This window comes from Ictidomys tridecemlineatus, chromosome X, assembly GCF_052094955.1.
Source record: "Ictidomys tridecemlineatus isolate mIctTri1 chromosome X, mIctTri1.hap1, whole genome shotgun sequence".
Taxonomy (NCBI): Eukaryota; Metazoa; Chordata; class Mammalia; order Rodentia; family Sciuridae; genus Ictidomys; species Ictidomys tridecemlineatus.
Genome location: NC_135493.1, coordinates 37,287,833 through 37,302,543, shown reverse-complemented (window position 1 = coordinate 37,302,543; position 14,711 = coordinate 37,287,833). Strand labels below are relative to the sequence as shown.

The 14,711-nt window shown below is 40.2% G+C and overlaps 1 pseudogene; it reads left to right on the top strand.

Moving 5' to 3' along the window:
* The first annotated feature begins 9,375 nt into the window (after positions 1-9,375).
* LOC120891248 (U4 spliceosomal RNA) lies at positions 9,376-9,452 on the top strand (annotated as a pseudogene).
* The last annotated feature ends 5,259 nt before the right edge of the window (positions 9,453-14,711 follow it).

Sequence of the window (14,711 nt, the reverse complement as noted above, 5' to 3'; positions counted from 1 at the left end):
TGGAAAATCTTTTTTTGGCAATACTTATCCTATTGTAACTAAACATCAATGGAACAAAGATAAGCCACTCCTCTAGGTTGTCAGTAGGGCTAAGTGGGGAGTTGATCTTTATGCCTTGCCTGGTAGAAACAAATGATGCTTTAATTCCCCCAATCAAAATAGTGTTAGTCCAGCAGTAAGCTAAGTCCTCACCCCCAATAGCATGAAAAAGACTGAACAAGGTGATGCAGTGCTAATTGACTTCAGCATGCAATTACTAATTATCTTGAAACAAATTGAAAAGTGAAAAATCTCAGCAAAGAAAATGTTAGAAAGGGGAAATTACAAAGTTGAAATACACAATAACTGAAATAACTGAGATAACAAAAGACAGAATCAGTGAACTTGAGAACAGATCAATAAAATGTATCCAACATAAAAAGAAACGCAAAAACTTAGACATTAAAAAGGGAACAGGGACTCAGGGACCTGTGGGACAATAACAAAAGCACTAACACTTGTACCATTGAAGTTATGGAAGGAAAGATTAAAGAGTACAAAAATATATTTGAAGAAAATCTAGCTTAAAAGACCATCAAATTTGTCAAGATATAAACCTACAAATTCAAGAAGCCGAGTAAACCTCAAATAGAATAAACTCAAAGAAATCCATGCCAGGGCCTGGGGTTGGAGCTCAGTGGTAGAGTGCTTGTCTAGCATGTGTGAGGCACTGGCTTTGATTCTCAGCATTGCGTATAAATAAATAAAGGTCCATTGACAACTTAAAAAATAAATAAGAGGGCTGGGGTTGTGGCTCAAGGGATAGAGTACTCACCTCACATGTGCGAGGTCCTAGGTTCGATCCTCAGCACCACATAAAGATAAATAAATAACATAAAGGTATTAAAAAAAAAAAAAAGAAATCCATGCCAAGGTATGCTACCAGTCTCTAGCTTCCGCATCTTAACAGCTCACTTCAAGCCCTGACTTTCTCTGTCCTCTATCCCTAGGCCCAACCATGAAGTCTACCATTTACTCATTCAATGAACATTTATGAACACCTAACATTTGCCAACTATTCATCCAGCTGCTGGGGAGAGGACAAGGAAAAAGAAAGAATCTCTATCCTCATATAGCATTATGTTCTAATAGGTGGAGTCAGAGATAACAGGGAATGTGTGTTGGGGGAAAAGAGGAACTAAGTAGAGGAGTATCTACTCAGATACATAATTTTCCCAGAAAAGGATCTTGCATCAGTCAGCTTTTCATTCATTTATTATTTATTAAGCTCCCAATTACTCATGATGTCTAAGGACCTTGGTGGGTCTTGGAGCTAGAGACAGTTTCTGCCCTCAAGAATCATATAACGTTCTTGTAGGACATGTTTCTCAACCTCAATACAATTGACATATCATAAAGGACTAGATAACTCTGTTGTAGGGGGACTGTTCTATGCTTGTTCAATGTTTAGCAATATCCCTGGCCCCTGCCAACTAGAACACATTAGCATTATCCAAGTCATGACGACCCAAAATTTCCACACATATGACCAGATGCAATGGGTGGCAAAACACCCCCAGTTGAGAACCACGGCTTTAGTCAACTGACAAGTTGACAAATAATTGATATAGAATGTGATAACTGCTTTGATAGAGGAACCTCTTTGGGTTTTCCATTATTTCTAAGCACTTCAGAGGTAACTTCACTTCACCCTCAGCCTTATTTTCTACTGTGTGACCAAAGCCTACACTGTATTACATAGCTTTAGAAAAAAATTAGATGTTGATGGATATTTATTTATTTATTTATTTATTTATTTATTTATTTTATGTGGTGCTGAGAACCGAACCCAGTGCCTTACACATGCCAGGCAAGTGCTCTACCACTTAGTCACCCAGCCATATTACATAGCTTTTAATCATCCCAGAACATGGCATGACTTTTCCTTTCCTTGGGCTTTTCCACATGCCCTTTACTACATATTGAATATCTTCCCCTGGCCAGCTACCTCAAATGGCATAGCAGTCCTTTCAAATCTTTGAGATGTTTTTCTCATTTTGAGGATGAGGTCTATGTCAAGTTCATCTCCATAGCTCCAGTACCTAGCATAAAGCTTGTTTTTCAAAGGAATTCAAGAATACAAAAAAGAGAGACATGATTACCCTAGCTCTCAGATTGCTTCCATTCTGCTTGGGGTAAACAAGACAAAGAGAAATGATTTCCATTTTGTACAACTGTTTATAGTATAATCAAGTATCAATATGTGTGGGATATATTAAAAATGATAGGGCATGGGGATAGGATTCATAAGATGAGGATATTGAATTAGGCCTGTAAGTTTCAGCCTGGATTTGTTAAGATGAGTGAAAAGAAGAAGTAGATAAGGAATGGGTGTGAGAAAAAGTAGTGGTACACAGTAGACTTACCAGGCAATGACAAAACCAAAGCCCAGAGACTGCAGACCTGATAACTGCTTTAAAGTACACAGGAGGTCTGCTCCCACCCTGAGGTTAGGCTAAATCTTGGATCATTTAAGTAAAGAACAAAGGAAAAGGGTTACAAGAGTGATGGGCAGTTTGGACTGCTGGAAAGCACTTGGAGGGACAGGTTCAGAGAAAGAACATATGCACAGTTCTCCAAAGAAACTGATGTTCCACACACACAGCAAATAAGTGCTTCCTTAGCACTTCTGATTAATGTCCTTTTGATCAAGCACCTATCATGTGCAATATGCTTCTTGCATATTGTCTTGCCTAGTCTTCATACTATAAAATAGATCTCTCAGAAGCAGAGTTGAGATTCAAATTAAGTTTTCTCATGACAAGGCCTGGCCAATTTCATTGTGCCATTGTGCAATGATTAGCTGGAACAAAGTTTGGGGTATGGAGACATTCTTACATTAATTTCCTTCCTTCCTTCCTTCCTTCCTTCCTTCCTTCCTTCCTTCCATTTTTCACTCTCCAGAAGCTTCAAATCCTGAGACACCCCATCCAGAAAAGCATGGACACTCACAGGGATAAGGCATCCACAAACCCTACTAAGATAAGTGGGACAATTTAACCAGACTTTGTAAGTTTCCTCTTAAGGGTTGCAAGGGAAACTTCTTTGTGGAACAGGTGACACTTGAGCTAAGCCTGGAAGGATAATAAGGTTTTGAGAGAAAGCAAGCATTTGAGGCATGGGGAAAAGAGATCTTTAGAGTTGAAGGTCTTGCATTAGGTGGAAACGGGATGTGTGTTTGTATGGGTCCTACAGAAGAAGAGTAACGAGGATGGGTGGAATCTGACTTCAGAGTTCATGTTGGCAAATAATGGAAGATCAGAATGGGTAGAACCTAAATCTGGAGTTAAGAGTTTACGTGAGTTCTACAAACTGGTATGTGGAGACACAGGAGCCTGCCTAGCCAAATATAGCCATAAAGACAGTCATGGATTAGTTGACTGGGCAGCTGGGAAGGCTGCCACTGGGGGTGGATAATATAATTGAAACTTCTTTCTTGTCAAGTTCCTCTGGAATGGAAATGGCAAGTAAGGGTCCACTTATCATGAAACTGTGTACCTTGGGTACTTCACCTCCACATTTTGCTCTCTCGTCTCCTTGGATTTCATTACCTCCATTATGCCCTTTGGCACATAGTCCTCACCTCTGTCACTGGCAGAATCTCACACAGTACCACATTTCCTAAGAAATATCTTTTTGTCTCACTATTAATCCCCTTTTCTTATTCTATCCAAATCCTACCATTTTCACTTATGTTCCTGAGCACAAACATGATAAAATCACAGTAGATGTTAGTGGTTGATAATATCTTAATAATATTGAAATATGAATGGGAGCCTTCAATGCCTTTGCTAGAAACAGAGGCAGTCATGGGACTTTAGCTTAGAGATGGGGGGATGGGGATGGGGTGAAGATGGGGGTAAGGGTGGAAATTTGAGAAGAGGGCCTTTTGGTGACCTTTGCATAAGAATAGTCTTACTTATTTCATAAATGTTTGAAAAGAGACCCCCCATTCTCTTTCTATTCCCTCATCTTCTGCCCACCTTGTTCCTGCCCTGCAGGAGCCTTCCAGAAATAACTGTATTGATTAAACAGCACTTAGATGTAGAAAAAATGCTCAATTTGGTTTGGGGATAGAAACTTTTCCTGAGTTGTCAAGGACCCCCACAGAATTGAAGCTGCTGCTATTGGAGCTCATGTTCACAGCTCCCTTGGACACTAAAATTAACAGATGGGACACTTCAATCCAGGGCACAGTTGTCAAAAAACCACAGTTTAAATCAGTCACAGACAACTGTTTCATTCCCCACACTTGCCTGGGTGTAACAACTGCAGGAATGCCTCTGCTTAAATTACACCCACTGACACCACAGGGAGAGACATGTCTAGGCTGTACTCATTTTCTGTCCTTTCTGAGCTTCTTTTAGAGCAAGGGTCAGCAATCTTTCCAAAATGGGGTGCCAGGGTTCTGACCCATGTTCTTTTATCAGATGAGTGTGTGTGGGTTTATGTATGCAAACAATGGAAAGGTTGAGGGTGACGAGATGTGGGAGAGAGGGGAGTTATTCTGAGTCTCAAAGAAGGGGATGTGGTGGGTAACTATTAGCCAAAGACAGAAGGGGACTCAGTGACAACTCACAAAAATAAATGGTGAGGAATAAGTTATATCTGTGTCCCTTGACCTGTGTGCCTGTAATAACTGAGTGTTCAGCCTCAGGGTACCAGCTCTTTGAAAATGGAATCTATCCATTCCTTTGTTCACTCAGGCATTCGTTGAGTGACCACATTGTGCCAGGCAATGGAAACAGTTAATTGATTATGACTCTCTTTCCTAAGAAGCTCACAGTCTAACTTCTAGAAAATTCTGAGCAATTGAACTATTCATCAAGCCTAGAGGTTAATGTCATTAATTCTACTGGCATTTGCTGATGCTGGGTACTGCACTGCACTGGTCGTTGGTATGCAGACATACAGAAAATAATTGACCCCCATTTGTATTCAGAGTGGTAAGGAGTGCTTGGATTAGATGAGCCTCTATGATACCTTCTGACTTAAGATCCATGATCTAGAAGGAGAATGCATTAGGTCTGGGAAGCGTCAGGTCCTAGGGGGAGGCAGATCCATATATCTGGGACTTGATCTGTTGCAATACCAGGTACCTAATGGGTGCTTGATAAACAAGTATTATTTTTACTTTGGAAACAATCTCTTTCATCATTCCCTTTACATGGAAAAGCAATCTCAACCTAGGGAAAATTTAGTGAATTAAAGCAGGTCTTACTGAACAGATTTTGTTCTATTTGTGGTTTGTGGACTTTGGAGCTTCTTAAACTGATGGTCATCCTATCAATGTTTCACTGCTTTGTACTGGCAGTTCTCAGTCTGGGGTCTCTGAAGGTAGTAACTGGTGTCATTAAACTATTTTTCAATGTTAAAAAAGCCTAATAGCAATTGTGAACTCAGCCAAGACAAAGCCACAGAGAACTAAGTACAATATCATATTTCTTTACTTTTGACTGAAATTATATTAGTTTGGTGTGGTTATCTCATGTGGATTAGAAGCTCTGAATGAATAAAAAATTGGGGAAATGAATTATTCCATAATAAATGTAGCTTTGCTAGATACAAATCTTTCCAAACATGGGGCCCACAGGGGGAAAAATAATAAAAGGGATCCTTGGTGGTAAAAGGTTGGAAATCACTGGCCTCCACGTCTGGATGCCAAAGTTTGGCTGCAGATTCAAAGCCTGTGACCACGGAATCCTGGGATTATTGGCATCTGACACCCCTGATGTGGTTCCTGTTGGAAAAGCAAACATGCTCCCTGCCCAGCTTTCTAAAGTGTTATACATTAACCTGCTTACAAAGCGCCATTCACGGGTGGACAGGTTTTTTTTGGATCGCGGTTTACTGTGTTTTTCTGCCTGCAGTGAAAGAACGTTTCAGAGGAAGCACAGGCTTGCCTGAAATCTACAAAGTTATGCCATTGCCGGACAAGCAGAGAGCTCCTTATAACTTACAGAGCTGGAACAAGCTGTCCACACCTTTCTCCTTCTCCTTGACAGCCCTCGTCCAGTACCTCTGAGAACATACATTCCATGAACACATGCAAAATTGACTAAGACTATCCACTGGGCTAAGGAGGGAGGACTCCTCAGACTGGGGAGACAGAAAGGGGTCTTCATGGAGCCTGGTCAGAGAGAATCCTTCCCATTCTTCCCATTGCCTGAGAAAAGTTTTCTGGTGGAGGCTTAGGAGGAGTGCTCTGGAAAACTTGGGGTGGGGGGAGCTAAGATTTTCTGGAGAGAGAAGGAACTCCCATAAACATTGATCCCAACCACATTTTTTTAAAAAAGACTTTTGAAGATAGAATTGTGATCAAATGCATGTAGCACAAAATTTACTATCTTAGCCATCTTTAAGTGTACAGTTCAGCAGTGTGAAATATGTTCACATATTTTAGATCTCCAGAACCTTATTATCTTGTCTAATTCAAACTCTAAATCATTCAGCAATTCTTCATTTCTCCCTTCCCTTGGTTTCCAGTAATTACCATTTTACTTTCTCTTTCTGTGAATTTGATTACAGCAAATACTTCATATATGTGGAATTATTAAGTATTTAAATTTTTGTGATGGGTTTATTTCACTTAGTATAATGTCCTTAAGGTTCATCCATGTGTCAGAATTCCTTCCCTTATTAAGGCGGCTACATAATAGTCCATTGTACTTATGTATCACATTTTGTTTATCCATTCATCTGTTGATGGTGATGGGTTGCTTCTACCTCATGGCTATTGTGAATGCAAAGAACACAGTTGTGAAAATATATCCTTGAAATCCCACTTTCATTTTTTTATATATACTCAGAAGTAGGTATATGATAACTCTATTTTTAATTTTTTTCAGAAACCACCATATTGTTTTCCATAATGGCTTCACCATTTTATTTATATTCTTGCCACCAGTGCACAAGAGTTTTAATGTCTCTATATGCTTGCAACACTTGTTTTTTTTAATGATAAACTTATTTATGGGAGTGAGGTGATATCTCATTGTGATTTTGATTTGTATTTCCTTAATGATTACTGCTGTTGAGCATCTTTACCTATACTTAGTGGACATTTGTATACCTTTGCCTATTCAAGTAATTTGCCCATTTAAAATCAAGTTATTCATTTTCTTGCTGTTGGGTTACAGCAATTCTTTATGTATTCCAGATAGTAATCCTTTATAAAATATATATTTTCTCAGTATTTTCTGCTATTCTACAAGTTTTGTGTTCAGTCTGTTGATTATGTCCTTTGATGCTCCGGCTCACATTTTAAAACAAATTTTAATTGAAAAACACAAATCATATATTTATGGTATACAGTATGAGGTTTTGAAATATGTATACATCATGGAGTAGTTAAGTCAAGCTAATTAATGCATGAGTCATCTCTGCCTATCATTTTTTTTTTGGTGAGAACTCTAGAACAGTCCACATTTTTAAAATAAGCAAAATTTATTAAAATGGAAAAAAAGAGCACATCAAGAATGATGCCCAGGTCCAGGCTTGGTGGTGCATGCTTGTAATCCCAGTGGCTCAGGAGGCTGAGGCAGGAGGATCACAAATTCAAAGGCTAGCCTCAGCAATTTAGTGAGGCCCTGAGCAACTTAGCAAGACCCTGTCTCAAAAATAAATAAATAAATAAAATAAAAACCACAAAACAAAAAGGCTGGGGATGTGGCTCAGTGGTCAAGTATTCCTGGGTTCAATCACCAGTACTAAAAAAAAAAAAAGAATGATTGATGCCAGATTAAATGATTTCTCCAAGTCCTTGGAGACTCATGTTTTTGAGTTCCTTCCTGCTGATGCCTTGAGACACTTCTTTGTTTTTGTCTTTAATCAATCAGCACCAGGCTTGTTCTAGTGATAAAGGGCCCTATTCTTAGTACCATTCATTTACCTTTAACACCCACAACTTCCTTGTTGCTTTGACCATGCTTTGTGTGATCTACCTTTTCAGATCTGGAAACCTCAAATCTACTTGTAAATTCTTTGCCATTCTAGGTACAGAAGATGGTAAATCCACAGCATTAGGACTTTGTATTAAGCCATTTTTTAAAAAAATTCTTTTTAGATACACATGAAAGTGGAGTATATTTTGGCCTATTATAATATATGGAGTGTAATTTATTCTGATTAGGATTCCATTCTTGTGGTTGTACATGCTGTGGAGTTCATTGGTTGTGTATTCATATATTTTTTTTTTAGTTGTCTATAGACCTTTATTTTATTTACTTGTATGTGGTGCTGAGAATAGAACCTAGGGCCTCACACATACTAGGCAAGTGCTCCACCACTAAGCCACAACCCCAGCCCCAGGAAAGCCATTTTAAATACAAACTTTTATAAAGAGGCAAGTCAGTTTAATGGAAAGATTACCAGGCTATCATTTTCTGGCTGTGTGATTACTTCCAGGTCACTTCACCTCTCTGGGCCCTAGTTTCCTATCTTCAACCACTCTGCTGTAGTTTGTTAATGGTTATTCTGGTAAAGTATGTTGAGTGAGTGCTGAGCACAGTGCCTGTCACATAATGGGGGAGATTCAGCAATTGGTAGTTCCTCCTACTGGGCCTGGGACTTTCAGTCAGGATGAAGCATAGGCAGCCAAAGCCTGTTATACTCAGAAACAGCACAATAATGGAGGTGGTAGAAGGGTCAGGAAAAGTGAAAGCCTGCCACTGCCCAGCAGGATGCCCAAAGTATACCAGTGGCCCTCAGTTCTTCCCAGCCCAGAGTTCTTCCTATTCTCTGACTCACTTCCCTCTGCCAGAGATAAACCTTTTCTTCCTCATCCTCCCACAGATTTAATCCTTCACCAAGCACTGTTGATGCCACCTTCTGAAAGTCTCTTGAGCTTATAACCTTCTTCCCATCTATGCCACCACAATCCTTGTCCAAGCTTCATTAATTTCTCACCTGGTTCATAACATCAGCCCCTAGTGCACACCTTGTCTCTGGCTCTCGGGTTTCCTGTGGCTCTGTCTTCACATGGCAACAGTAAGAGTGGCCTATCTACAACTTTTATCAGCTCATCTCACTCTTCTGCTTCAAACTTGTTTTCCTCTTTTTGGTACTGGGGATTGAATTCAGGCGTGCTTAACCTCTGGGCCATGACCCCAGCTCTTTTATTATTTTTTTTATTTTGAGACAGGGTCTAAGTAAGTTGCTTAGCACCTTGCTAAGTTGTTGAGGCTGACTTTGAATGCATGGTTCAATCCTCCTGCCTCAGCCTCCCAAGCCTTTAGGATTACAGGCGTGCACCACTGTGCCTAGCTGCTTCAAACTCTTTAATGACCCCGGGTGCTGTTCAGAGGGAAATTCAAATTTCTTAATTGTGCCTTATAGAGCTTTGCGCAGTGGCAGTATCATAGCCAATGAGGTTTATCCGAGGTGCGATTATTGCTAATTGAAAACTTAATTGTGCCTTATAGGCCCCACGTGGTCTGGCCTCTGTCTGCCTCTCCAACATCACTTTTCACCTTCCCTCTATCACACTCCACACTTGAGCCACATTGTTTAGTTGCTCAAGAGCATAGCACTTTTTTCAGGCCCTTCACATGTTATTTTCCTCTCACCTACAACATTCTTCCTCCCTCCAGCTAACTTTAGGCCTCAGTTAAGATGTTACTTCCTCTGGGAGGGCTCTCCAAATGTCTCTGAGAGTGAATCAGGTGATTCCTCTGCCTATGCTTCCTCACATCCTAGCACTGGACATGCTGTGTCATAATTACCATCTACCTTAGCTAGACTTGGAGCTCTGGGAGGTGAGGGGACATGTTTACTTACTCCTGAGAGTCTACTACAGTACCTGGAACAGAGTGTGTGTTGCATATCTGTCAAGTGAATGAATCCTGGTTAACCTTTCCTTCTACTCACTCCCCTGCACTCCACAGCTAAGGCTCCCCTACCTCACTGGAGGCCTTTCTGATCTGCAGACATATTGGGCCTGGATCATACCTCTTTGTCTTTGTCTTTCTGGCTGAAATGCCCTTGTTCTCCCCCTTTTTCTAACAAACTCCAACTTGTTGTTTAAGTCTCAGCTCAAGTTTCACCTCCTCTGAGAAGTCTGTGCTTGAAGGGGACCATTAAAATAAGGATTTATTCTAGGCAGGGTAATTCTTAGCTCATTCTTCATCATTAATACTTTATTATACTAACTCCAATATGTAGCAGCCTTCATCACCCCATTCCAGCAGTTACACTGCCCCTCCTCTGCACCCTCAGCTCCTTGTAGCACCTCTGTCACAGCACTTCCACAAGGTTTTGGGGGATGGGTTTCTGTTTGTTTAGTTTAGATTCCGTTCCACCCCATCCTGCCCTCCATGTTGTAGGAGGACATTGTATGACCTTAACTCCTCCCCCAGCCCCTGGCTTCTTGTAAGGGGACCTTGACTCATTTCTTCAATTAAAATGAAACATAAATTCTGTCCTTCCCCCACTCTTTGTCTTTCCCTGCCAGTATGCCCACTCATTATTGAGACAAGCCAGGGCTGCTTCCCTTTCAGGAAGCATCATTTTTCCAATTAGCCTTTGATTGGAAATAGTGCCATTACAGCTGGGCTGCTTTAAGTGTTTGCTGGTGATTGGCAACCTGGTCATACAGAAAGAGTGCTGAACCAGGACTCAGGAGTCCCCAGTACTAACCATCTCTGCCTTTATCCAAATGTTGGAACACAGTGACTCCCTTCCATCCCTGGGACTCAGTTTCTTCCTCTTGAACCATGAGAGGTTTGAACTTAGTCTTTTGCTGCTTCAAGTGTGGCCTAAACATGGAGTGGGGGTGGGTAGCTTGTGAGAAATGCAGTCTGGGTCCCAAACTAAATCTCTGAAATCAGACTCTATTTTAACAAGTTCCCCAGGTGATACTGTCCACAGCAAAGTTTGGGAAGTACTGTAAACTTCCCAGAGGAAATGATCACTGAAGCTCTTGTTCAACATACAGCTTTCCAGGTTGTTGTCCTGGAGACTCTAATGAAGTGAGACTAAGGTGGAGTCCCAGAATTAGTATTTGTAACAAGTACTTCGTGTGACTCATATCCGTGAAGTTTGGAAAACATTGGATAAGTGGTTTATGAAAGTCTTTCTGCCTTTGACATTCTGCAATTCTATATGCACTGGTTCATTTCTGAGAGTAGTAAATAGTGGTACCTAATTCAGAACTCTGGGACTTATTCCTCTCTCAGTTGGGGGAAGCATTTGCAGAATCAGTCACATCTATTCAGGCAGGGAAAGAAAGGATTAAAAAAATTTAAGCAAGGGGTCTCCTTGATTGAAGAAAATCAGCAGTCTCCGGGGTTCAAAGACAAATTACCTGCTTACTCAAAGTTGTCTCCTCAAAGCAATCAGGATATAATCAGGCAATCTGAATGACCCTCTTAGAGTTTTGGGAAAGGGGGAAGAGAAATGAAGGGTGTACCACCTTTCCCATACTGGCAAGTAGGGCAGGAGAGTGGTGGGCAGACAAGTTGACAAGAAAAACCTAGGGGAAGCCTCTCCCTGAAATCAATCCTATTTTTCCAAACTCTCAGAATGGATATGTGGCCTGACAAGGGATGTTTTCTGATTTGTGAGTTTATTTATATGGATTCTTTTTTAGAAACATATAAAAACTAAATCACATTTAGTTATATGTTTAACAAATCACCTTTATTTGGAAAAGGAAAAAAAAGTTACACAAGATCAGGACTGCTCTGGAAAGTTCGGGAATAGAAAGTTGCCAGTTTTTCTCCATGTTTGGATTTGTTTTTCTTATAAATATGCCTTAAGTTCCGTTGCTGGTAGGTTTTGGCTACGTCTGAGATTTAGACAGGTGGGGAGAATGTGGAAGGGCATTCAGAGGGTATTTTTCTAGGCAGGGAAAGAAGGGTAGAGTCTGTCAGCAAGGGTGAAGTGTGAATGAGCATTGCAGAGCCAGGGCTGAAGTTAGGGAAGGAGGTGTGCAAGAGGCTACTGAGCTGTCCAGAGCAGATGAGGGTCTGGGACCAAGAGAAGCTCGGGCTGAATTGCTCAAGTTAGGGATTTCCCTCTTTCGTATTTCTTCCCTACATCCAATTTGCCCACCAAATCTTTGCACTTCTATATCAGCAGTTCCATGGTCCACCAGCTCTGGCCTTAACTCATGATCTGCTTACATCCCCATCTTGGCCTTTGTAACAGCTGTGAAGACCTTGTGTCTTTACCTACACAAGTTTGGTTTTGAAAAAAGATGTCTTTCAAAAAACTAAATATATAGAGATCTCTCTAGAAGTAAGTTTCTTGAGTAAGTTCTTTGAGGAGAGATGCAAACTCTAAACCAAATGGCCCACATCATACCCATTACATAAATTCTGAGTCCTGGGGGAAAGAAAGTAGAATTCATCAGAGCAGGGAATTCCTAAACAAGAGATGGCTTCAGAATTCCCTTGGAGGGCTTGTTGACACAGGAATCATTAAGCCTCACTTTCAGAGTTTCTAATCCCATTTATGTGGGGTGGGGCCCAAGGATGTGCATTTTTGACAGATTCCTAATTGGTGCCTATGCACTGTTTGGGGTGCTTCTTATACCGTGGGGAAGAGGGAAAGCTGAAGGGAGAATGAGAGAGGAATGGGGAAAGCCTAGAAGAGAAGGGAGAGGTGGAAGGGGAGAAGATCAAATACCCTGAGGAAGAATTTCCTTCAAATACTAAACAACCTTTTTCTTTTTTATTGATACATTATGATTATACATAATAGTGAAATATGTTGTGATATATTTGTACATGCACATAACATAATTTGATCAATTTCATTCCCTACTACTTCCCCTTTCCCTCCCCTCTTCCCAATCCACGTCCTCTATTTTACTGGTCTCCCTTTTATTTTTATGAGATTCCCTTTAATTTTTTTTCTCTATAGCTAGCTTCCCATATTAGAGGGAACATAAAACCCTTAACTTTCTGAGTCTGGCTTATTTTGCTTAGCATGATTCTCTCCAGTTCCATTCATATTCCTGCAAATTGATTTCATTCTTCTTTATGGCTGAATTAAACTCCATTGTTGAATACCTTTTTTTTTCTTATAACCCCACCCATACTTGTTTCTCCACATCTCCATTCTTTTAGTCTAAACAAGTGGTTTTCAAATTTCTAGACTTCCAAATCTTTAAAATTTCAAAAAGAAAAATACGCTGGGCATGCTGGTGCAGGCCTGTAATCCCAGCAGCTTGGGAGGCTGAGGCAAGAAGATGATAGGTTTGAAGTCAGTCTCAACAATTTAGCAAGGCTGTAAGAAATCTAGTGGGAACCTGCCTAAAAAGAAAAAAATAAATAGGGCTGGGGATGTGGCTCAGTGGTTAAGAGCCCTTGAGCCTAGTCTCTGGTACACCCCCCCCAAAAAAAGATTTGTCTGAGTCGCTCCCATGATTAGTCACTTGAGATATTAAAAACAAGTACATGCCTATCTTTTACTGTAACCAAAATTTCATAAAAGAATGGATAGTAGAATGAATAAGATATTAAGCTATGTGAATATATGATTATATGACCTGTGTGATTCTACATCATGTACAACCAGAGGAATGAGAAGTTATATTCCACTTATGTACATGTCAAAATGCATTGTATTGTCATTTATAATTAGAACAAATAAAAAGGAATTGACATTTTAATACCAAAAGGTAAAATAGATAATCTCAAAATTAAAAATTGTCATTTATATGAAGTATGTTATGTCTATGAGGAAAACACTACAGTTTTTTAAGGAGGCACAGTTTTTGCTTTCCACCAGAGTCTGGTGATTTTTGTTTGTTCTGCACTGCTGGTAACTGAGCAGAACTTATGTTTGCTTGGCGAGTAGTCTATTATTGTAATATATACCCAGTCCTTTGTGAAAAATTTATTACAAAATTGTTGTTACAGAGGTCTAGCCAGTCTGATTGTTGCATCCAACTTTCCTTTGGATTAGGCACACCAAGAAATGCCATCTCCATCTACTTTCTTTGTTCTCACCAGAGTGATGTTGATGGGTCTGATTGCTAAAATATTGTATGGAGGAGACATTCCAACTTACCTCAGTCCTTGGAAATGCCTAGTGTATGTTGGCATCTTTGCTTCTGGAAACACAGGTCAGATGGGAACTATAGTGTTGGCCTTTAGAATTGTGGGGTTGACCAAAGTGTTTCCCAAGATCTCAGCCTCCTCTTTCTGTGCTGTTTCCTCCCACCCTTGACATCAACCTCTTCCCACATACAGTTCCTTGTGTTCGTGACCCCATTAAAACCCAATCTGAGAAAAATATTTAACTAGTTATTTATGCCTTAGGGTGAATAAAATATTTATGTGTTCCCTCTCCCAGAGAGTAGCTGCACCATAACCTATTGAGAATGGAAAGCTGCACTGTTTAATGAATTGCAGGCAGCAGGTAGAGATATTTTCAAATCTTTCTTGGATTTCTGCAGAGTACTACAAGTGACCACCTATTCTGAAGACACGGACTGACCCTGGGCAAAGGATTTTAGATACAAAAAGAAGTCATTTGATTGCTGCTCAACTCTGGAGGGAGATGCTGTCAATCATGGTTTTTCCATCATACATTGATCCTCAGCTTCATTTTCTGTAAAATTAAAGGGTTGGGCAATATACTGTCCAAGTCTTGTGCCAGCTTGGACATTTTATGGTTATATGATTATTTGTTTAATGGTTAAAAAATAGAATGTCAGCCAAAAA